General features: G+C 45.7%; 1 protein-coding gene across 6 annotated transcripts in view; it reads right to left on the bottom strand.

The window, feature by feature from the left end:
* The window catches only part of ATXN7L1 (ataxin 7 like 1), a 256,174-nt gene that overhangs the window by 177,095 nt on the left and 55,312 nt on the right, over nt 1-23,767 (bottom strand). The window lies entirely within an intron of this gene.

Below are 23,767 nucleotides of genomic sequence, written 5' to 3'. Positions count from 1 at the left end.
TGGGGTGGCTGCGGGGCTGGGGCATGAGCCACTAACTCCTGCTCCACCTCAAGCTTGCTGTGCAACACTGAGCAAGCCACAGAGGCTCTCTGGGTTTGTCTTTCCTTATCTGGAATATGGTAGTCACAGCTTCCTCACAAGGTTGCTGGGAGGATTAAATGAGGTAACTTATGCCAGTGCCAGCATCTGATAGGCACTCAGATGCCCAAGGTGGTGCCAGTGGTAAAGACCTGCCTGCCAATGCAGTAGAGGCAAGAGACGTGGCTTCCATCCCTCAGTCAGGAAGATCCCCCTGGAGAAGGGCATGGTAACCCACTCCAGGATTCTTGCTTGGAGAATCCCATGAACAGAGGAGCCTGGCAGGCTACAGTCAATAGGGTCACAAAGAGCGGGACACAACTGAAGCAACTTAGCATGCACGCACAAGACAATGGCAGAATCTTATAGGCACACAAATGCCCAAGAAATTGAACTGAACTTCAGCTTGAACTAGTTAGGTCAAAAGACAAAGACTTGCAGAGGAACATTATTTTACAAACAACTCAGTGTCATGTTTACAAGGTAGGTTCTAAAGTCAGCTTGTCTGGACTTTTCACCTTGGAAGATTCCTCTGGGTGTCAGTTTCCTCATCTGAAAATGGGGATGGTAATAATAAGATGACTGTCAGTATGAGATGGGCAACACACATCTGATGTCTGGTGCTTGGAGGGCTCTCAAAAAGTGTTAGCTGTTACTATGATCTAGAATCTAATTTTGCATAGCAGGACTTGAAGAAAACAACCCTGTTTGGCTGGAGCAAAACAGTGAGGGTCAAGAATGAAATCATTATGTTGAAAGCCACCAGACCTTGAGCTTTCAGTCATCGAAGCCACAGGGTGAGTAAACAGCAGTGATTATTGTGTAGTTACTGAATTGTGTCTGACTCTACTGCAACACCATGGACTGCAGCCCACCAGGCTCCTCTGTCCATGGGATTTCCCTGGCAAGAATACTGGAGTGGGTTGCCATTTCCTTCTCCAAGGTATACTCCTGACCCAGGGACTGAACCTGCAACTCTTGCATTGGCAGGCAGATTCTTACTGAGCCACCAGGGAAGCCCAAAGAGTAGCTGAGGGTTTTTTAAAGTGTGAATATTACATGCAATCTGGCCCCTGAATGTAGATGACTGGACCCTATGACAGGTCTATGGAGTGAGATTCTCTAGGGGTGGAGCTCAGAAGGATGCACTTAAAAGAAAACAAAAAAGAAAGAAAGAAACTTTTTATCTTTTGGCTACTGCAGGTGGGATCTTAGTTCTCCCACTAGGGACTGAACCCATATACCCTGCACTGGCATGAAAAAGCTGGCTTAAAACTCAACATTCAAAAAACTAAGATCATGGCATCCAGTCCTATCACTTCATGCAAATAGATGGGAAAACAATGGCCAACAATGGCAGATTTTATTTTCTTGGGCTCCAAAATCACTGTGGATGGTGACTGCAACCATGAAATTAAAATGCTTGCTCCTTAGAAAAAAAGCTATGACAAACCTAAACATGATATTAAAAAGCAGAGACATCACTTTGCCAACAAAGGTCCATATAGTTAAAGCTATGGTTTTTCCAGTAGTTATGTATGGATGTGAGAGTTGGGGCATAAAGAAGCCTAAGCGCCAAAGAACTGATGCTTTTGAACTGTGCTGTTGGAGAAGACTGTTAAGAGTCCTTTGGACAGCAAGGAGATCAAACCAGTCAATCCTAAAGGAAATCAATCCTGAATATTCATTGGAAGGACTGATGCTGAAACTGAAGCTCCAATACTTTGGCTATATGATGCAAAGAGCTGACTCATTGGAAAAGACCCTGATGCTGGGAAAAACTGAGAGCAGGAGGAGAAGGGGGCAACAAGAGGAGGAGATGGATGGATAGCATCACCGATTCAATGGACATGAGTTTGAGCAGACTCTGGGACCTGTGAAGGACACGGAAGCCTGGCATGCTGCAGTTCATGAGGTCTCAAAGAGTTGGAGATGACTTAGCAACTGAACAGCTCCAGTACTGGCAGGGTAGGGCCTTAACCACTGGACCATCAGGGAAGTCCCAGGAGGATGCAGTTTTAACAGGCTCCTCAAGGGATGAGATAAAGCCAATAAATCCAAACAATGTGACCCATCACTGTTCTATCACAGAAACCACTAACAAATATGGAGCCACTCATCAGTAAATCTAGTGTCAGCCGGGTGATATGGATCCTCTTGCTGGTTAAAAGGTTCTGCTGGCCAAGGAGGAGGAGTTTTCTGTACACAGAGGGGTGGGGCCACTGCGATACCCCTGGCATGTGGTTCAGTGTACTCCTCTTAGGAATCTTTCCTTGTAAGCTTTTTGGATCTTCAAGTCAGAGACATAGTTCAGTAGTGGACTGCAGCCAACTGTGTGACTTTCTTCCCAACTCCATATTTAGTGACTTTACACTGGTCATCTGAAAGTCACTACAGTAAGAGTATAGTGTGGCAGAGTCAGACACAACTGAGCACAAAAAATAGTCTACATATCAGGGCTCTTAAATTTGCTCAGAAAGCCAGTACACCACTGGTTCTCACCCATAATAAAGTTCCATGCTGGAACCCAAACTCTATCCACTGTGGTCTAGGGCACTATATTTAGGTCCTTGAATGGTTTGGGGCCAGTTGAAGCCTGGTTTCTGAAAACCCATGTAAGAAAGATGCTAATACTATTTTGGTGTCTTAGCTCTCATAGCTCGGCCCAGAAGAAAACCTGCTTTGCGCTCTGCGGTCATAGAGCAGTTAGCTGGCCATACAGCAGGTTGCAGTAGTAACATCCAAATGAAGTGGGGTCAGGGTGTGGCCACTTCAGGGTCAACCCCTCATCACCGCTGGAAAAACACCCTGTTCTCCTGAGGGCTGCCCAGTGCTCTGCATACCTGCAGGAAACCAATCTACAACATGCAGGCAGGGCAGAAGTTCTATGATAAAGCTACTTCTCATTCTGAGAGTAGGGGTTCAGGTATAGGGGTGGCTCAACTAAGCTTCAGCCCCAATCCCCAGCCTGCTATTCAGACACTCCCAGCTGTCTTTCAAAAGATCACCAGTTGAGAGCCGTAAGCCCTGCCATCGGCCCTATTTCAGCAGATATGGCTACAGGAAACACACATTTTCCCTCTGAATTCCTCTACTCAGCAGTCAGGTGAGTCAGGGAGAACTCAATCCAATTTCTCAGGAAATCCTACTATGCTCTGGAAGGACACGGTCTGAAAAAATCTATTTTTGTGCTTTTATTTACTTAAGGCCTGCATGCCTGGGGAAGCTTTTTCATAGTACCATTAAACTGCTTCTCACTTCCCAGAAAAAAATAGATCCTGCCTTCCTGGAACACTACCGGCCCCAGCGTGGCCGCGCGGCCTTCTCCTCCAGCCCCCGCAGGCCTGTGACCAGCCTCCCTGTCACAAATGCCAGGGAGAGCAGTTTTAAGAGGATGCTTTCTCAAAGGGCCTGTGGCTCTGGGTCCTCAATTCCTGGCGAAATGAGGCTCCCTCCAGCGCCCAGCACAGCCTGCCCCTCCCAGGATGTCTAGGGCTCACAGAGCTCTGTCTTCCTGGCTTAAATGCTGCTTTCGATCTAGATGCACAGCCTGTTTCCATGGGGTTTGTGCCTGCTGTTCTAGAGGCTTCCTAGTGTAAACTTCCGGGGCAGAGCCAGGGCTCTTGAGACAATCTCATGTTTCCAGAAGGGCCAAACACTCAGATCAGAAGACGATGTGCTCAGTGTACCAGGGCTTGGTAAACTTAGACCTTTGTGCGAAGAGTTGACTCATTGGAAAAGACTCTGATGCTGGGAGGGATTGGGGGCAGGAGGAGAAGGGGATGACAGAGGATGAGATGGCTGGATGGCATCACTGACTCGATGGACGTGAGTCTGAGTGAACTCCGGGAGTTGGTGATGGACAGGGAGGCCTGGTGTGCTGCGATTCATGGGGTCACAAAGAGTCGGACACGACTGAGCGACTGAACTGAACTGAACCGGACTGTCCCAACTCTGCTTTTGAGTCAAATTGACCCAGTTGGGCTACCGTCCAGTCAACTTCCATGTGGACCCTTAACCAGACCCCAGTGCCAGCAATGGTGGGTTGTAGAGGTGCCCCAGACATTGTCCCAGGCAGCCAGGGACAGGGCTGATGATGGAGAGGTGAAGGTGTACATGCATTCAAACTGCAGGCCTTTTCTAGGAATGGTAGAACAGCCTCTCTTCTCTGCTTTGGCTCCTTCCTTACCTTCCCCAACACCATGGCCTGCTAGGGCCCCTAAGTCAGTGTCCCAGTGCGGGCTGTCACCCCAGTGACACTGAGCCCATCCAGCCCAGGCCCTGACTACTGCTAAGAAGATGGCAGGGCTCAAGCAGTATCAGGGGCTTCAGACCTTCATTACTAGCTTATCATTGCATGAGACCTCTCTAGGTCCCCAGAGCACCCCCCAGCTCCTGCCCCAGCTAGTCATATGGTGGGACCAGGTATATGGTTTTACATCTCGGTGAATGGCAGAACCTTTCAGATTTTAAGGTACATTCCTGGTTTAAAGCTAGACTGAATTAGAAATTCTAGGAGTCCCAGGAATTTGTATTTTGGAACAAAGCTTCGCAAGTGATTCTGATGTAACTGTTCAACCTCATCCTGGGCGAGACTCCCCCAAAGGTTACATCCCATAAAAGAGCCTATAATCTTATACACTTGCACCAGTTATGAACTGAGAGGGGCAAGGGAAAGCCTAGGGGTGAGAATTGTCTGCTGACTTGCCTCTCTAGAAAACAGAGAAGGGACCTGAATATCGTCCCCTCTCTGGCCCAGTGGAGTGGCCACCAGCCAACCACAGAAGGCAGCTCAGGGAGGAACCACCACAGCCAAGGGACGGGTGTTACCCTTTTTGGGTGTCAGCCCTGCCCTTATCCAGAACTCCGGGGGTTAAAGGAAGATAAGGAGGAATAAGGCAGCCCTCAGCCAGGGCACCTGGGTCCCACCATGGCCCTGGGGCTGGACTGGTGTGGCCTCAGCCTCCTGTAGCCCCTGGATGCCCTGTCAGGTCCCCAGGCTGCCTTCCCCTCAAGAATGTGCCAGGAAAAGCCCTTCAAGACAAGCGAGAGCCAACTCAAAACCAGGAAAAGGCAACCATAAAGCCCTGATGTGAATGGCCAGGAAGGACCTGGCTATCTTATCTTGATAAAAGCCTGATGAAGGGGGTGGGGGCCCTCCTGTGCCTGGCTGTCCCAGGAGGCTGGGTGTCTGAGTAAAGAGCCAGCACACCCCATTTTGTACCAAGACAAGATGCAGAACAGCGCTAAGTTCAGAGAAGAGGGGAGTCCTTGTTGGAGAGGAGTGGAATTGCCCCCACTCCCTCCTCATTTCCAGAGGAAGTGAGCCTCCCATTCCAATGAGTAAGGGGTCGAACTTCCAGGGCAGCCCTATGAAACCATCAGCATGCTAACCTGCTGTGCCATGTGCCAGCCAGGGTCTGGGCTATGCTAGAATCTTCAGGGAAAGATTTACTGATAAAATAATATTGAAAACAACATCCATCACAGCAGCCAACATTTACTATTATTTATTTATTCCCTGCTAGGCAATGCGCTAAGTGCTTTACACTGATTGTTTCATTTAATTCTCACAGTAGCCCTGCAGGGGCGATGGTCTCTCCATTGTCTAGATAAGGAAACAGAAGCTCAAAGAGGGGAAGCTATTTGCTGCCAGGCTCACAGCTTGGAAATGGTGGAGCTGACATGTGAACGTGGGTCTGCTGACTCTTCCCTCCTAGGCATTTCTGCCTTTGCAAAGAGGACGGTGGCTAGAAGGAAAGGAGACCAGCGTGGAAATGACAGGAACAGGTGGGTTATAAGCAAGGACCTGTGGAGCAGCAATTAACAAATGTCCAGAGACTGATTTAGTCAGAAGAAGTACCGTCCACACGAGGGTGCAGCTAGGACAACATATGCTCTCAAAACAATGAATGAGCCAGACAGTAGAATGTACTGGTATAATAAAGGGCTAAGCCATGCCAGACAATTAGAGAATAGGACAGCATGAAGTGATGTGAGAACCAAGCAGAACAGGCAGAAAGGGTAAAGGGAGCTGGCGGAGGGAGCAGTGAACTCGGGCTGAGGCTGCTTTCAGAGGGTGTTTTCTGTGGGCAAAGATCTTGGCAGGGGCCCCTGGTGCTGGAGGCAGGAAGGGGGACACCATACCTCCTGTGTGTATGCTGGGAGCTGATGGCACCTGTGGTGATTCAGTACAGGAAAGAGGACACTGTTGGGCCCACCAAAAACAACTGCCCTCATCAACTCACATACCCATTCATTCATTCATTCAACACTTATTTCTTGCCATTACTAAATGCCAGGCACAGGGATTCAGAGAAATGAATGAATTCCTGCCCTCAAGGAGCTCCTAGTCATGAAGGGAAGCTGGCCAATGATTCACTATGACACTTGGTAAACAGGCATGTACAGAATACAAAGGAAGGAGAGCTGGGCTGCAGCGGGGGTGGAGTGTGGGAGGTGGGGATGGGGGTTTCTCAGGATGACAACAGAGGTGGGTCCTGACAGATGAGCAGGAGTGCCCAGGCAGGCTAGGGTGGATGAGCACCCCGTAGAGGGGAAGCAGAGGAGTGAGAGGGCACGGCCTGTTCAGGGAAACCCAGGTAAGTGAGGGTGGCGAAGATGAGGGTGCCAGGAAGAAGGGCAGGAGATGGGGCCACAGAGGTGGGGAGGTCAGATCTTCCTGTATGCGCTTATGTGTGAGAAGAGTGGAGAGCAGAGATGGAATGGGTGTTTTGGAGGCAATACTGAGCTTGCTGGAACAAGCCTGCAGGTGAGGAGGCTGCTTTGAGGAGGGTGCTGGTATCTGACCTGGGGGCAGTGGCTGCAGGGAGAGAGAGGATGAAGGACCCAGGAGGTAGTTAGCACTGACCCACTGTGGAAATGACCTGCAGCTCTCTGGCCTAGAATACTGGGAAGAGGGGAAAGTGGATAAGAATATAAAAGGAGGGGACTTCCCTGGTGGTCCAGTGGTTAAGAATCTGCTTACCAATGCAGGGGACATGAGTTTGATCCCTGGACCAGGAAGATTCTACATACCGTGGAGTAACTAAGCCCATGCACCAGAACCACTGAAGCCCACATAACCTAGAGCCCATGCCCTGCAACAAGAGCAGCTACCACAATGAGGAGCCTGTGCACCACAACTGGAAGTAGCCCCTGCTCGCCACCAACAGAGAAAGCCCGTGCACAGCAATTAAGACCCAGCACAGCCAAAAACAAACAATAAAGTTACAATCACAAGTCAATTCATATTATTAATACAATAAAACTACTCTATTTATTTGTTTTTAAAAAATACAGCAGGAGGGCATGTATGCATGGTGATGCGGACTAAAAGATGTCCCCCCAAATTCACATACTGCAGGCCTAACCTCTCTCCATGTGATGGTATTTAGAGATGCAGCTTTTGGAAGACAATTAGGTTTAGATAAGGTCATGAGGATGAGGCCCTTGTGACAGGATTAGTGCCCTTATAAGAAGAGGAAGAGACACCAGGACTTGCTCTCTGTCTGCCATGTGAGGACACAGCTGTCTGCAAGCCAGGAAGAGCGCCTTGCTCCAACCATGCTGACACTCTGATCTTGGACTTCCAGCCTCTGGAACTGTGAGAAATATATTTCTGCTGTTTGGACACTCAGTCTATGGTATTTTGTCTGGCAGTCTGAAGGATGAAGACAGATGGGGCGGTTATATTTATTTTGTAACCTATTGAGTTTGAGCAAGTGATTGGCAGGTTAATAGACAAGATGGGGCCAGAGAAAGACTAAGACAATCGTGAGCATGTAGATACAAGGGGACATGGTGGGGGTCAGCCTGTGAAATGATGCTGCTCACAGCAGGACTAAAAATGGACCCTGGAGAACACTGACCAGAAAAAGAAAAGAGGAGGGGAAGTAGCTGGTGAAGGATGCTGAGAAGGGATGCTCCGAGGGGCAGGTGGTGAGCCACGACAAGACAGCGAGGATGCAGGCAACAGAGTCCAGTGCACAGAGATCTCAAGTAAGAAAATGCTGCAAAGTGTCTGACGCCTCTGATAATGAAAACCAAAAGCTATTTTGGGCACAAGGTGGGGTGTGGAAGCCAAGTGACCACTGCTGGGACATGATCAACCGAACAAGGGTGATAGGCTTGTTTTTATTTTAAACCACACATATTTGAATAAGGCTTGAGTCTGCAAGAGGCAAGGAGAGCCTTCTGTGTCCTTCCATGGTCTTCAACTGGCCTCCTACAGTTAACCACACAGCCACGCCTCCTGTTTATGGGAAGCCTCACCCCCTCTCTGCCCAACCTGCCACCATGAGTACCCAAAACTTCTCTCAGTGATAGCAGCTAGCACCAGATGCCAACTGTATGCCAGACACTGTGCTACTTCATAGACTGCCTCAGTCTTCTGAAGGAGCTGGTGAAGAGGGCTCATTCAGGCCCAGTTTATTGGTGAAGAAACTGAGCCTTTGAGAAGTGAAGTCACCACCAGCCTATAGTCACAGTGGGTCGAACTGACTAGTGGGTCAAACTCCACTATACACCTCCATTCGCGTCTTCCTTGAAACAGCCACCCCATACCAATCCTGCACACTCCATACAGGGACAGAAAAGGACACTCCTTTGACGGGCCACTCTTGGGGCAGATCCTTGCAGGAATGATCCCCAGTGGGTTTACTCTCCTGCAGATCCATGCCCCTGGGCGTTCACCTCCCACCTTGATTCTGGAGTTGGTCATACAACTTGCCTTGGCCAAGGAGACAATGGCAAACGTGACACAAACAGAGATAAAGCATTGTGCACGGGGTTCATCTGCCCTCTTTTGCTGCTCTTTGGAGGCCAGACTGGCCTTCTGTAGAATAGGATGAGCTGGTCCCATCCAGGCTGCTCAAGATCAATCCACCACCCTAACACCAGACAGGTGAGTGAGGCCATCCTAGACCATCTAGCCCTAGCTAAGCTGTCCACACCAGGAGAAGCACCCTTTTGATGCACAGAATCATGATAAATGATGTTTATTTTCTTAAGCTATCAAGTTTTAGGGTAGTTTGTTCCACAGCAAAAGCTGACTGATACAAGTCCTGAAAAAAGGTCCAAAGCAGCTTCTCCTTCCAGCTCTGAAGCAGTGGAGGTGAATTCTAGGATCTCTGCTGACTGCTTCAGCAATGGAAAAACCACTCAAAAATACACAATCCCCTTTGGCCTGGAGGGAGTGGGAAAAGGGGCAGTTTTTCTGTGTACTTTCCCTCTGGGATGCATGGTGGACCCAGTCCCAATCAGCAGGCAGCTCCTGGCAGGTGCCAGGTTATTTGGGGACAAGGTGACACACTAGCATGCTTCTGCCATACAGTCCCCAACCTAGTGTTTTTCCACTGATGAGAAAAAAAAAAAAGGAGATCATCTCTTTAGTGAGCGCTATTGCAAAGGCTTCGAGACAGCATTTCATCAAAAGGCACTGAAGGAGCTCTTTTGGGAGACTCTGCAAAACCCCATCATCTCCAGCTCCGCTTAGCAAGGAGCCTGCTGTTTGTTTCTGGAAAGGCATAAAAACGAATGAGTAGCTAAGACAGCTAACCTGATCACTGACACTTTGATAAGGAGATCAAATCACTCCCTCCCCCAGTCTGAACCCACTCTGGTGGTAAACTATTATGGGGAGGAAGCATGGACTAATTAGAAGCACCACTAGGACATGAGAAAATCAGCACCTAAAATGCCCGAGAAGAGAGAATTCCTTGTTAAGAAGAGGAAAAAAAAAAACCAACAACAACAGAAATGCTAGGATGTCACTTTGCCCAGGCATATTTACAAAGGAAGGAGGAGGTAAGAATTAATTAGGACAGGAGCTTCTACCCAAGTGTCATGGAAGATGCAATTATTTTTGCTGCTTCTATAGACCAAGTGCCCCTTCCAGGTGGGGACAGATGCTGGGGGCCGCCCACCAATTTGAAAAATGACTTTGAGGCTTTGCTAGTTCTAATGATGCTTGAAACAAAGATGGTTCTTTTGTTTACTCCTCCTGTTTGTGAAGCCCTAGCCACCCATCGAGAACATCACTGACTGGATTATTTATTTCTCATTGCCCAATCTATGGGGCATAGAAGAACTTTTTGCGCTAAATGTGAGGCATTTTCTCCCAAGGGGGTGTGGACTGTAGAGCATGGCCCATTAATCTGCTGGGATTTGACAGATAGGGTTGATGCCTAACTTTGGGTGGGACAAAGACTCAGAGAGTCAGAGGCTGGATTTTTGTCCCTACCTGCCATAAACACGCTGGGAGGTCTTCCTTAACCTGGAGAAAATTCAATAACATGAAGAGTGGGTTAGTGACTAATGCCTTGTTCTTTTTATTGTGGCCAAATAAGTAAATTACATGAGACCTACTCTCTTAACAAATTTTTGTGTATACAGCAGCATTAACAATAAGCACAATATTGTACAGCTGACCTCTAGAACTTTTTTATCGTGTAGGACTGAAACTCTATACCCACTGAATGGCAACTGGCTATTTCCTCCCTGTCCAGCCCCTGGAAAACATCACGTTACTCTCTGTTTCTGAGAGTTTGACTATATTACATACCTCCCAGGAGTGGAATCATGCAGTGTGCATCCTTCTGTGGTTTATTTCACTTAGCATAATGTCCTCAAGGCTCAAACATATTACAGTCTTACAATAACGCTGACATGGTACTCACGGTTTGCATGGCAAGTACTTACATATATTAACTCATGTAATCTTTACAAAACTCCTGTGAACTACAGTATCACTGTGATCTCTTTCTGATGCACAGGGGGTGAAATAAGGTACCCAAGCTCACCTGGTGTGAACATAATAAACAAGGCATTATTTCTGTAACACTTTAAACTTTCTATGTTAGGCAAACAGGCTTACAGAGATACTGAAGTCCCTGAGGATGATAGCAATAGATGGGAGAGGGAGAATAAACGAGTGCCTAAAGGATTCATCCTTGTGTAGTTGGAAGTGGTCTTTCACAGATTGAAGAGAGGAGGTCTTGGAGCCAGAGGGATCTGGGTTCAATTCTGACTCTACACCCTGCTCCAGGCACTCAGCAAACAAAAGTGAACAAAACCAACTAGACCCTTACCTACCTCATGGAGATTATATCCCAGCGGGGGTGGGGGTGGGGACAAAGAATAAACAATAAATACTTCAAATAGGATACAGTATGTAGGAGGAGCTGGACAAGAGAATGGCAACGCTCTCCAGTATTCTTGCCTGGAGAATTCCATGGACAGAAGAGGCTAGTGGGCTACAGTCCATGGGGTCACAAAGAGTCAGACATGACTGAGTGGCTAACACACACACACATGCAGAAGGAGAGTAGTACAGAAAAATTCACTTGAGCAGATAGGGGATTAGGAATGCTGGCGGGAAGGTTAGTTGGAAGTTTAAAAAGCATGTCGTCGACATTTGAGTCAGTGCTAACAAGAAGGATGAATCAAGAGCCTGTTACATAAAGTGAAGTAAGTCAGAAAGAGAACAACAAACACTGTATACTACCTCATATATGTGGAATCTAGAAAGATGGCACTGATGAGCCTATGTGCAGAGCAGCAGTGGAGATGCAGACATAGAGAAGAGACTATGGACATGGCATTGGGCCAGCGAGAAAGAGAGGGTGGGACAAGGGAGAGAGTAGCATGGAAACACATACACTACCATATATGTAAAACAGCCAGTGGGCATTTGCCGCGTGATGCAGGGAACTCAAACCGGGGCTCTGTGACAACCTACGTGGGTGGGATGGGATGGGAGGTGGGAGGGACGGTCAAGAGGGAGGGGACATATGTATACCTGTGGCTGATTCATGTTGATATATGGCAGAAACCAACACAATATTTTAATTACCCTTCAATTAAAAAAAAATTTTTTTTAAAAAAGCGTGTCATTGAGAAGATAATACTCGCACAAAGACTTGAAGACAGCGAAGGAGTCAATCATAAGGCAGGAAGAAATCTAGGAGCCCTTGATCCAGGCAGAGGGAAGAGTTAGTGCAAAGGTCCTGAAGTTGGGTGAACCTAGGATGTAAGACGGAGAAGGCAATGGCACCCTACTCCAGTACTCTTGCTTGGAAAATCCCATGGACAGAGGAGCCTGGTAGGCTGCAGTCCATGGGGTCGCTAAGAGTCGGACACGACTGAGCGACTTCACTTTCCCTTTTCACTTTCACGCATTGGAGAAGGAAATGGCAACCCACTCCAGTGTTCTTGCCTGGAGAATCTCAGGGACGGGGGAGCCTGGTGGGCTGCCGTCTATGGGGTTGCACAGAGTTGGACACAACTGAAGCAACTTAGCAGCAGCAGGATGTAAGAAGAGCAGGAAGGCCACTGTGGTTGGAGAGGAGCAAACAAGGGCCAGAATAGAAGGTGACGAAGCCAAGAATGGCACGGGAGACTGGCACTGGAAGTGGGTGGCACAGGGGTGCCAGTGGTGACTATGGGTGACGTGGAGCTACTGCAAGGTGTTGAGCAGAGGAGTGCCATGCTCTGAATGTCTGGTTTTTGTAGTAACCTGGGTGATGTGGCTCAGGTGAGGGCAGCAGAAGTGGAGGTGGGAGAAGTGGATGGTTGGCTCTGGACCTAACCCTAAGGTAGGTAAACCCTAAGCAGTGTTTCCCGGTGGACTTGGGTGTTGGGTGAAAGAAGAAGACAAGAGCAAAGGATGACAGCAGCGATTTTATCCACAGCAACTAGAAGAGTGAAGTGGCTATCAGCTGAGGCGGGAAGGCTATAGATGTAGCAAGTCAGTGGTTGTTACAGGTTGAACTGTAGATCCCAAAGATACGTCAAAGTCCTAAACTCAGTATGTGTGAATGTGATCTTATTTGGAAATAGGGTCTTTACAGAAGTTAACAAGTTGAGATCATTAGGGAGGATGCTGGTTCATTATGACTAGTGTCTTTATGAGAAGAGACAGATGGGCACAGAGGGAAGATGACATGAAGACACAGAGAGAATGTCAAGTGACAAAGGAGTCAGAGATTAGAGCAGTGTGTCTGCAAGAAAGCCAAGGATCGTTGGTAACACTCGAAGCTTAAGAGACAAGCCTGAGACAGTTTCTACCCTAAAACCTTCAGAGAGAGTCTAGTCCTGTCAACACCCTGGTTTCGGACTTATACCCAGAACTACGAGAGAACACATTTCTGCCGTTTTAAGCCATCCAGTTGCTGGAACTTTGTCATGGTAGCTCTAGAAAATTAATGGACAGGGGAAGGCTAGGAATTGTTTTATATGTTAAACGTGAAGGGGCCAAGCAGACATTGGGATACAATGAATCTCGAGCTCAGGAGAGAAGCCTGGGCTGTTGGTAGAAATCTGGGAGATATCTGCAAATGGAGTTCAAAGTCATGAGCCTGGATGAGATCACTAAGGGATAAAAGTAGACGGAGATGAGAAGACAGCTGAGGACTGAGCCTGGGGTAATCCAAAGTTGAGGGATTGGGCACGGGGACTTCCTTGGCGGCCCAGTGGTTAGGACTCTGTGCTTCCAAAGCAGGGGGTGTGTGTTTGATCCCTGGTTGGGGAACTAAGATCACACATGTCTCTTGGCTTAGCCAAAAAAAAAAAAAAAGAAAAAAAAAACTATAAAAATAAAACAAAACTAAGGGATTAGGGAGAAGTGGAAACTAGCAGAGGAATCTGAGATGGTGCAGCCAGTGAGGCGGGAGGGACTGCCAACGGGATGGGCTCCTGGAAGCCTATGCCAGTCTCTTGCCTGGGATTACAGGATTTACGAAACGTCTGTCTTTGCATGTGCAGCCTGCTCCTTGGCATAGCACCTGGCCCGGAGCAGATATTCAATAAACATTTGCTGAAATGAATGACTAAATAAACAGATTTTTGAAATGGGCCTCTTCTGGCAACCATGTCATAACCTTTATTAACACTAAGCTTAGAGTCAATTAAAACATATGAACTTCCAAATGTTTGTTAAGCTCTGTCTCCCCCACATATACACGTTCAGTGATTTTTAAGTCTCATGAATAAGATTTTACCCATATTCCTGTTTAACTTGATTGATTCAACTCAGACCAGGAAGAATATTTGAGGTCTTAGTTCTGTCAGTTTAAATACTAGTTTTCCCAGAGAACAGGCAGGTGGTTGTGAGGCAAGAGGTGGAGGGTGGGCAAACTGGGTGAAGGTGGTCAAAAGACACAAACTTCCAGGAATAAGATGAATCAGTTCTGGGTGGCAATATGCAGCAGGGTGATTACAGTCAACAAGACTATACTGTATATTTGAAAGTTGCTAGGACAGTAGATCTTAAACGTTTTCAACACACACAAAATTATAACTATATGAGGTGACAGATGTTAACTAAACTTATTGTGGTGTTGTCAAAGTATATACATAAGCCATTATACTGTACATCTTAAACTAATACAAAGTTACATATCAAGTACATCTCAATAAAACTTGGAAAAATATTCATTTGGAGGCTTTTCTTTCTGCTCTCTACAGACTTTCATGAGTACATTATCAATAGCTTTCCTATTGTTGTTGTTTAATTGCTAAATTGTGTCTGACTCGGTGACCCCATGAACTGTAGCTCTCCAAGCTCCTCTGTCCATGGGATTTCTACTCAAGCACAGTAGGTGCTTCTACAGAACACAGAGTAGGTATTCTGTGTTCTCAGTAGAGTGAACTCAGGAAAGAATCCTGTAACATTCCCTGGAGTGATCTCCCTGCCTTAGCAGGAGCCCACTTGTTCAACAGATATTTATTAAGCATTCATTATGTGACTGGCATTGTTCTAAGTATCAGAGAACAAAATAAACATCCCCACCCTCATCAACTTACAGACAGGTACGGCCTTTCGTCTGCCACAAATCTATCTACTTGCATGATTTTTGAAACAAGATTGTCCTCTCATCCATATACATTCAGGAGAGACCTTGGTTAAAAGACTTGTTAAAAGCAGGGAGACTGTGTCTATAATATCCCTGATTTCTCAGTCCAGAAGCCTCTCAGTTGGGAAACGGTCTTTCTCTGGCGTGTGCAGTTTCTAGTAAACCCACGTTGGCTCCTGCTGATTACTGCCTTCTCTTCCAGTATTCACAGCCTGCCATTTAAACAGCACAGCCTGGAATCTCCCTCAGTCTATCGGTTCTGGGATTAATTTTCTTTTCTTTTCGGAAAACCAAAAAAATCAACTACTTTCAGTCTTCTGGGTCTTCTCCTTTTCTCTGATTCTGCCAAGTTCACCAAAAGCAATTCTATCTCATCTTTTTTTAGTATCCTAGAACATAATTTCTGGACCTCAAATCTGAACGTAAAAGAGCTGGGTCTTCTCTGATAATTTCTCCATCTATCTTGAACTCTAATTTCCTTTTACTAGTTATAAATCTCACCCTTCACAGTCTGCAAATATTAAAAAGAAACTTGTAAATTGCTTTATTAGGTTAAAGCAGCATACATTTCCCTAATAAAGCATTTCTCAGAAGATCTTACCAAGTTTTTTAAAGTTAACATGTATTTATAAGCCATAGTATGATACACTGTTAACGTCATAAAAATACCATTAAGTCAAATTTAACTTGGTTGACATTAATTTTGACTCAGTGAATGAGCATTTAAAGTGAGACAACAGGGTCCTAATGTATAGTACAGGGAACTATATTCAGTATCCTGTGATAAACCATAATGGACAAGAATTAAAAAAAAAAAAGAGCGTGTGTATGTATATAACTGAGTTACTTTGCTACACAGCAGAGATTGGCACAACACTGCAAATCAACCACACTTCAATAAAGATTTTTTTAATTAAAACTATGGAGATATTAGTAAATTGTCCATTTAGAAAATCCTTCTTCTTAATGACTCTCTGGCCTCAATCTTCTCTTCCCTAATTTCATTTCATATAAAAGCTGTTCTTCCCAGACACTGTCCTCAGGAAATCTTCCTGAGGTAGACCGACTCCACAGCAGCCCTCGCCATATCCTGGAGTCTCCCGTGACCACTGGGCGCTCACTTCCTGCCCTTCAGCGTACGCTTTCTGCCCAGGGGCCTTCCCTGTCTGTCTAGTGTTTATTCTTTCACTCAGCTTACAACCATCATCCACAGCAAGACCAAGAACCATGTTGACACCAGAAAACTTGAGAAAACTCAATAAACTTATTGTTGCCTCCACTGCACTTACTTGAGGTGGTGAGGGTGACTGTGATGATGATGCAGTTCTCAAAGGGGTCAGGGAGGAGAAACTATCAGTTCAGTGTTTTCTTGTAAGTTTTTTTCAGGGTCTAAATCTGAGGAATATGAGGAATACAAGGCTAAGATGCCCATACATATTTGGCTACCAGATTATATTTACATACACTTATAGGTTATTAATAAGTATTTCATTATTACTTTTATTATGACTTGACCTTCAGGTGCATTGCTTGTCTTTTCTCCTTGCTTCATCATTTCAGGGACTCATTGACTCCAGTGCTTAGAAATCCTTTCAAATCCTTATGAAGAAGGATTAAAAAAAAAATGTATGAGAGAGGGAAATAGAAGAAGTAAGGGCCTGAGAGAGTTGCAGTTACTTGCATAGTTTAAAAGACATGTTTTAATTTGTCTCTCACATCCTCAAGGCTAGACATTCAGATAAGATACAGAAAGTGTGATATAAAAATAAATTCTTCTTTAAAAGAAGAAGAGAATGTTCTGAACTGCTGCTTCCTGGGGCTTTGTATTTGTTACTGTGTTTCACAGAAATTGCCAGTCCAGAACAATCAGTTCACAGGGCTGTTACTAAAGATCAATTTACTGGGGACAGACCAGGAACAGAACCCTTGTTGGGAGGGGTGCAGGGCCGTGGAAGGGGCCAGTCCTTGGGGGTGGCAGGGCCTGCATGTCTTCCCATGCTTCCATCCCCACCTCACTTTCCTCTCTTCAGGGAAGGAGAGAAACCATTCTTAGAGGTATGCAGTAGTGCCCATTCCCTTTCTCTCCAACATTCTGAAAACTGCTCATTTGTGCCTGGAGAACCAGGCATTATGGAGTAAAGAAAGGAAGAAGTGGCAGGTGTAAGACCATCTGGGAGTCATAAACTGCAGACATTGCACATCGGCACTTCATACCTGTGCACTTCAGCACACTGCAGGCTGGTTGGAGGCCGAATAGAGAGGCTGGACTTGTTTCCTCCCCTAGAGGTTTCCTCTACCATTCCCCCCATCTCTGCATCAGCACCGTCAAGGAAATGTGAGCCTTATTCTCAGGAGAGACTGCTCCAGGCAGGTTCCTATTAGTGCAGGATGGTACTCGATGAAAACAAGGAATGAAGTGAAAGTTTGTGTCCTGAACAGCAGGAAAATCTGTGTCCTGAACACCACCCTCCGTGGCTTATGCTTCCCATGCAGGAAAAGAGAATGGTCCAGTGTCCTTTGGGGGAGATGAATTAACTCCCTGTTTCTAAGAATCACCAGACATTTGAGGAAAGCCTTCTCAAGTGAAAAAGTCAGACCAAAATCATCTGGAAAGTGGAACTCAAAGAAAACAACCAATTGAGGAAGAATAAGAAAACAGAGAAAGAGAGTGTGTATGTGTGTGATCCTACATTTAATGTCACCAGTGATGTAAGACACTGCATCCAGGAAGCAAAGGTACTCTGAAAAGAGAATCAGAACAGAAAAAACTCCTAGAAGTTAAAAACATGTCAACTGAAATAAAAAATCCTGCGGAAAATATTGGAGACTAAAGTCCAGCAAACAGTCCAGAAGGTAGAACAGACTCATAAAAGGACAGGGATTAAGAACAACAGGTAAAGGTAAAGGACTTAGAGGTCAGTCTAGGTTCAGTTCAGTTCAGTTCAGTCACTCAGTCGTGTCTGACTCTTTGCGACCCCATGAATTGCAGCACGCCAGGCCTCCCTGTCTATCATCCACTCCCAGAGTTCATTCAGACTCACGTCCATTGAGTCGGTGATGCCATCCAGCCATCTCATCCTCTGTCGTCCCCTTCTCCTCCTGCCCCCAATCCCTCCCAGCATCAGGGGCTTTTCCAATGAGTCAACTCTTCGCATGAGGTAGCCAAAGTATTGGAGTTTCAACTTCAGCATCAGTCCTTCCAATGAACACCCAGGACTGATCTCTTTTAGGATGGACTGGTTGGATCTCCTTGCAGTCCAAGGGACTCACAAGAGTCTTCCCCAACACCACAGTTCAAAAGCATCAATTCTAGGTTGGCCCACATTAACTAACAGGGAGTTCCAGAAGGAACAGGGAAACTATCAAAGGAATCATTTGGAATATAAACACATATTAGGTTCAAAGAAAGGCATCTTCAGACCGAAAGCTTCCAATGAATGGCCAACTCAAGGAATGGGCCAAAAGGAAAGGAAGAATAGGAGGGAGGGAGGGAAGGAGGGAGGAGGAAGTAAGAAGGGAAAGAGTTAGTTAATTGGGAGGAAAGTGAAAGTGAAAGTCACTCAGTCATGTCTGACTCTTTGCAACCCCATGGACTGTCCATGGAATTCTCCAGGCCAGAATACTGGAGTGGGTAGCCTTTCCCTTCTCCAGAAGATCTTCCCAACCCAGGAATCAAACCCAGGTCTCCCTCATTGCAGGCAGGATTCTTTACCAGCTGAGCCACAAGGGAAGCCCAAGAACACTGGAATGGGTAGCCTATCCCTTCTCCAGGGGATCTTCCCAACCCAGGATCTCCTGTATTGCAGGTGGATTCTTTACCAACTGAGCTATCAGGGAAGCCCTAATTGGGAGGAAAGGAAATAAAAATCTAGGGCAGGTTACTGTGAAGCTAAACAGGAGATATCATAAACTTCCAAAGATAAGACTGGAAACATTAAGGATTCAGAATGGCACTAGACTTTTCATTAGCAACACCAGAAGCCGGGAGGCAGTGGAGGGTTGCCTTCAGAATTTGGAGGGGAAATCATTTCCAACTGAAAATTTTATACCCATGAACCATCATTCAGGTTGAAGGAGGAAAACGTCATTTTCAAATCTATGTAGCCTCAAAAAATTTTGCTTCCTGTGCACCCTTTCTCAGAAAGCTGCTGGAGGATGTGCTCTCCCCAAATAAAGATATAAAGAAAAAAGAGGTAGACATGATGTCTAAGAAAAACAAGAATCCAAGACACAGAGGCACAGTGAAGTCCCTGGAGAATGCCTAGATGGTAACAAGCATAGATGGAGCAGGAAGATGGAGATTTCAGGAGCAGCAGGATAGGGCTGAACTGAGAGATTATGCTGCTTGTGAGCATTTGGCAAATGGTACTGGTAGGCATTTGATAGCTCTACAAGGGCATTTGGGAAGAACATGCAGCAGGTATGCAGTAAACTAAGCAATTTTTAAAGGCAATTATTAGCTCTGAGGGGGGAAAAAACTATATAAGAAAAGCATAATTCCAGTATAGATGGTTCTCTAGTGAATAACACTGAAATAATCATAATACTGTAAAGTCTGACCACAGATTCCAACCCACTTTATGCATAACTCTCCTGGGAAGATGGGGAGGGGAAGCGAGGGTGGGTGATGCCAGGGGGCCTAATTCCTCTAAGAGGAAGTCAGTAAGCAACACGCAAAACCTATACATCAGGAAATCCGGCATCAGCATCTAATTTATGGAGGTCAAGAGAATTCCCTTATGATCTAGTGGTTAGGACTCTACACTTCCACTTCAGGGGGCATGGGTTGGATTCCCAGTCATGGAACTAAGATCCCGCAAGCTGCGCAGCATGACCAAAAAAGAAAAAAAAAATAACTTTATGGAGGTCAATACCAGAAGAAATAGCTAAAACACTTTAAAGAGGTTGCACTGGGGAATGGGTCTCAGGGGGCTGGAAAGGGGCTGAAAAGAGGCACTTGCTGACTCTTAGAACGTGTTTTTTAATACAGCTCCGATTAAACTGAGTTTTAAAAAAGTAATGTATTCCCTTGAAATTTTTATATAAGAAAGCTTTTCAAAGGGAAAATGGAGTGACAAAGCAACTCAATATGAGGGAGATTAAGGTGGAGAAGAACAAAGAGGAAATACAACAAAATTCTTACTGTGAAATGGTTCTGATTCAGAACCCAGAAATGTGATTTTTCCAGCTGCAGGAAACTTCCAAGCACAGCACTCCTGTAAAGCCATGCTCCTTTCTCAGGCCTGGGGCACAGGGATGTTACATATCCCTCAGGGAGGGGTTCAAGCACTGGGTTTTTCCAAATCACTCTCATCCTCACATCTGTCCTCAGCCCAAGTGGAGGCCTCTGGTTGGGAAATAAGTCTGCTGAGACTTGCCTCCAGCTGTGAGCCAGAATGTTCAGGAATGTTTTGGAATGTCTGCTTCTTAGGCAGGAGAAGCCAAGAACTCTAGGAAACCCGCAGGGTGTGGGGAGCTGGGTGAGATGCAGCTGATGACAGGTGTCACAAACAGTGACCTCTGAGTTTAGAAAACAATCAAGGGAGAACAGGCACCGGTCACTTATCAGTACTTTACCCCAGCTGCCAGAGTTCACAGCGAAAGTCAGTCAGCAAAGGGAAGCTGGGCAAAGAGGGTGTGAATGACATTTCATTTAACTGAGAGCTCGGCCTCTTTAAGGGCTATAGACAGAAAAAAAGCACCATTTCCCCACCGAATCAGGAAAGTGTTAAATTATACTGGTGTTTACTCTTTCATTTCCAAGACTTGGGAATGGAGTATTTGTTTTACTACTTCTCTGATGTAAATATAGAGACCCTAATGAAGGCCAAAAGTAAACAAACATTTGATTGGAAACAGAAATATCAATATGCACCTTCTACCTATTGTTGATACAGGAGAAGGCAATTTTAATAAGACTGAAACAATCAGACATGCAGATTGCTATTCACACACCACATGAGAATGGAAGTCTACTGCTCAGTGTGCAGAAGAGAAGAAACCACTGCTGTTTGGTGGTTTCTTCTGATTACGTTAAATGCTTGGATGTTGTGTTTTGAAGTTGATAACTGCACTGAGGCTACATAACAGAACAGTCCCCTTTTTAGACACAGTGATACTCTAGTCAGTAAAGTACTATGAAGAATTCACTTGCCCTCAAACAGTTCAGAAGAACATTTCCTGTGACTATATATTTCTGTCATTTATGTCTGTGTGTGTATATCTATTTATCCATCTTAAAAGAAAATAATAAAGCACATAAGGTAAAATGTGAACAATAGCTGGATTTCTGTAAAAGCTGTAGGGTATTCTTTGTACCATTGGAGAAGGAAATGGCAGCCCGCTCCAGTGTTCTTGCCTGGAGAATCCCAGGGACGGGGGAGCCTGGTGGGCTGCCGTCTATGGGGTCGCCCAGAGTCGGACACGACTGAAGTGACTTAGCATAGCATAGCATTCTTTGTACCATGATTCTTGAAATTTTTCTGCAACTTGAAATAGTTTCCAAATAAAAAGTTTAAATAACATAAAATAGAACGAACACTTGGTCTCTCAGGTGAAACTGTGAGAAAAGGACTGAAGCTTCATAGACATTTTAAAAGCATCCTAGGTGAGGGCCAGACGCCAGACCTGAAATCTCACAAGCTACCTGGGCTAAAATCCTTCTTTTGGAATTGCTTTAGAAGCAGCAAAAGCAGTCTTAGAATGCTCAAGATGGAGGAAAACTCATCTCTGAGGGTTTGTTTGACTCTGTGTGTGTCAGTCACTCAATCGTGTCCGACTCCTTGTGACCTCATGGACTACAGCCCACCAAGCTCCTCTGTCCATGGAATTGTCCAGGCAAAAATACTGGAGTGAGTTGCCATTCCCTTCTCCAGGGTATCTTTCTGACCCAGGAATCAAACCTGGGTCTCCTGCATTGCACGTAGATTCTTTACTGTCTGAGCCACCAGGGAAGCCCTGGTTTGACTCTGGAATGGCCCAAATTCAAGGCTGCATAACACAGCTTTAGTTCAACAAAGGAACCATCCAATTGTCTTACCAACTTTCAGAAAAGGAGGATTTCCCAAAGGTTCAGTGCTTCTGAGTAAGTCTGCAGCATGCATCAAGGCCAGCATATATTAGGATAAAGCTGCATAAGATAACTCACACTGTGGTGGTAGTTTAGTTGCTAAGTCGTGCCGGACTCTTGCGACCCCATGGACTGTAACCTGCCAGGCTCCTCTGCCCATGGGATTCTCCAGGCAAGAATATTGGAGTGGGTTGCCATTTCCTCCTCCAAGGGATCTTCCCGACCCAGGAATTGAACCTGGGTCTCTCGCATTGCAGGCAGGTTCTTTACTGACTGAGCTATGAGGGAAGCCCAATATACTATACCCAAGGGTAAATGTTTTACCCCCAAACTGGGGTACTGGAACCAATTAGGATCTCAAAACATTGCAGCTGGAAAAGACAATGTTTATATTCATCTCTTACCACTGAACACAAGGGTGGCCAACCTTGCACATTAAATTTAACTTGGTTTTTCAACTTTAGGATTGAGGTTACTCTTGTGGGGTGGGGAAGGCGAGTGGGGACACAAATGCATTTAAACGACTATAAAAGTTCTCACTCAACACAGGTGGTAGTGACACAAGCATTGGCCTAATATAAATTTGTGAATTTGTCTTATGAAGTTTCCTGCATTTGTGGTGGATATTTCACAATAAAAATAGTTTAAAATAAAAGTAAAAACATTAATTTGTTGTTGAAAATTTTAAAAAATAGTTATGTCCCATTCAAATGTCCTCTATCACATCTGATATTGACACAGATGTGATATTGTAGGTCACAGAAATAGAAACAAAGCCTTTCAAACTAATATTCAAGAAAATATATTACTTCCTGGCCCAAATGTACTGGGAAGTAATATACTGGCCTACAGTTCATAAGTGGGTATAGATGACTGATAGCTTAGAGTCTTCCTGAGGAGCAAAGCTTTTTGGAGAATGAAGCAAGAACATGAGTGGAGGGGTGTGAAGTGAGGGACCACCCTGGGCAGTGGGGGAAGGTGCTGGAATTGGAACCTTCAAGGCTCACCTGGTCCCTTGGTGGAGCTGGACCGCCACTCGGATGGATAACAGCTGTGGTTCTCAGTTTGCTAAAGCTCAGACATGTGGCTGCTTTCTGGTGGGCTGTGGATGTATAGGGCTAACACTTTCCCATTTGCTTTCCAGCTTTGGGTAAAAGAGGAGGGTTGGGTTTTTTATCGCAAATTTCACTCCATGACCTTGGAAGACTCAGCTATAATCTGCCAATACATTACCTGCTGCTGCTTTAAGATCCTGTACTGGGTGGTGGGAGCCTGGGGTTCTATCCCAGCTTCTATCTAGCCTAAGGAAGTGGCTAGACTGGAAGATCTCTAGGTCCTTTCTAGTTTTGGTCTTCTTATAATTCCATAAAAGATGGGTTACATGGATATCTGAGAGAGGTGAGTTGTTCTCAGTGGCAAAAATATATAACTTACTTACAGAGGAAGAATAGAGTGTTTAGGACATGGGCTCTAGAGACAGAAGGACCTGGGTATGAACTGTGACTCCACCATGACTATGGACAGGTTATTTAATCCTGCTCACCTTCAGCTTCCCTATCTGCAAAATGGAAAAGCAGACTGAGGACTGGGTGAGATCACACATGTGCAGGCTGGGAGAGAGGAAGTCCGGGCTCAGAGTGGTTAACTGTCATCTCTGCCACAGTTCTCATGGTGCTTATATGAACTGGTACTCGAACATTCCATTGTCCCCCGGCATAATGAATCCTCTACTTTGCTTGAAGCCAGAAATTCAGTTTTGCTATGC

This window comes from Bos indicus x Bos taurus, chromosome 4 (genome assembly GCF_003369695.1).
Source record: "Bos indicus x Bos taurus breed Angus x Brahman F1 hybrid chromosome 4, Bos_hybrid_MaternalHap_v2.0, whole genome shotgun sequence".
Taxonomy (NCBI): Eukaryota; Metazoa; Chordata; class Mammalia; order Artiodactyla; family Bovidae; genus Bos; species Bos indicus x Bos taurus.
Note: the sequence above shows the minus strand (reverse complement) of the source record. Positions and strands in the feature narration are given on the sequence as shown.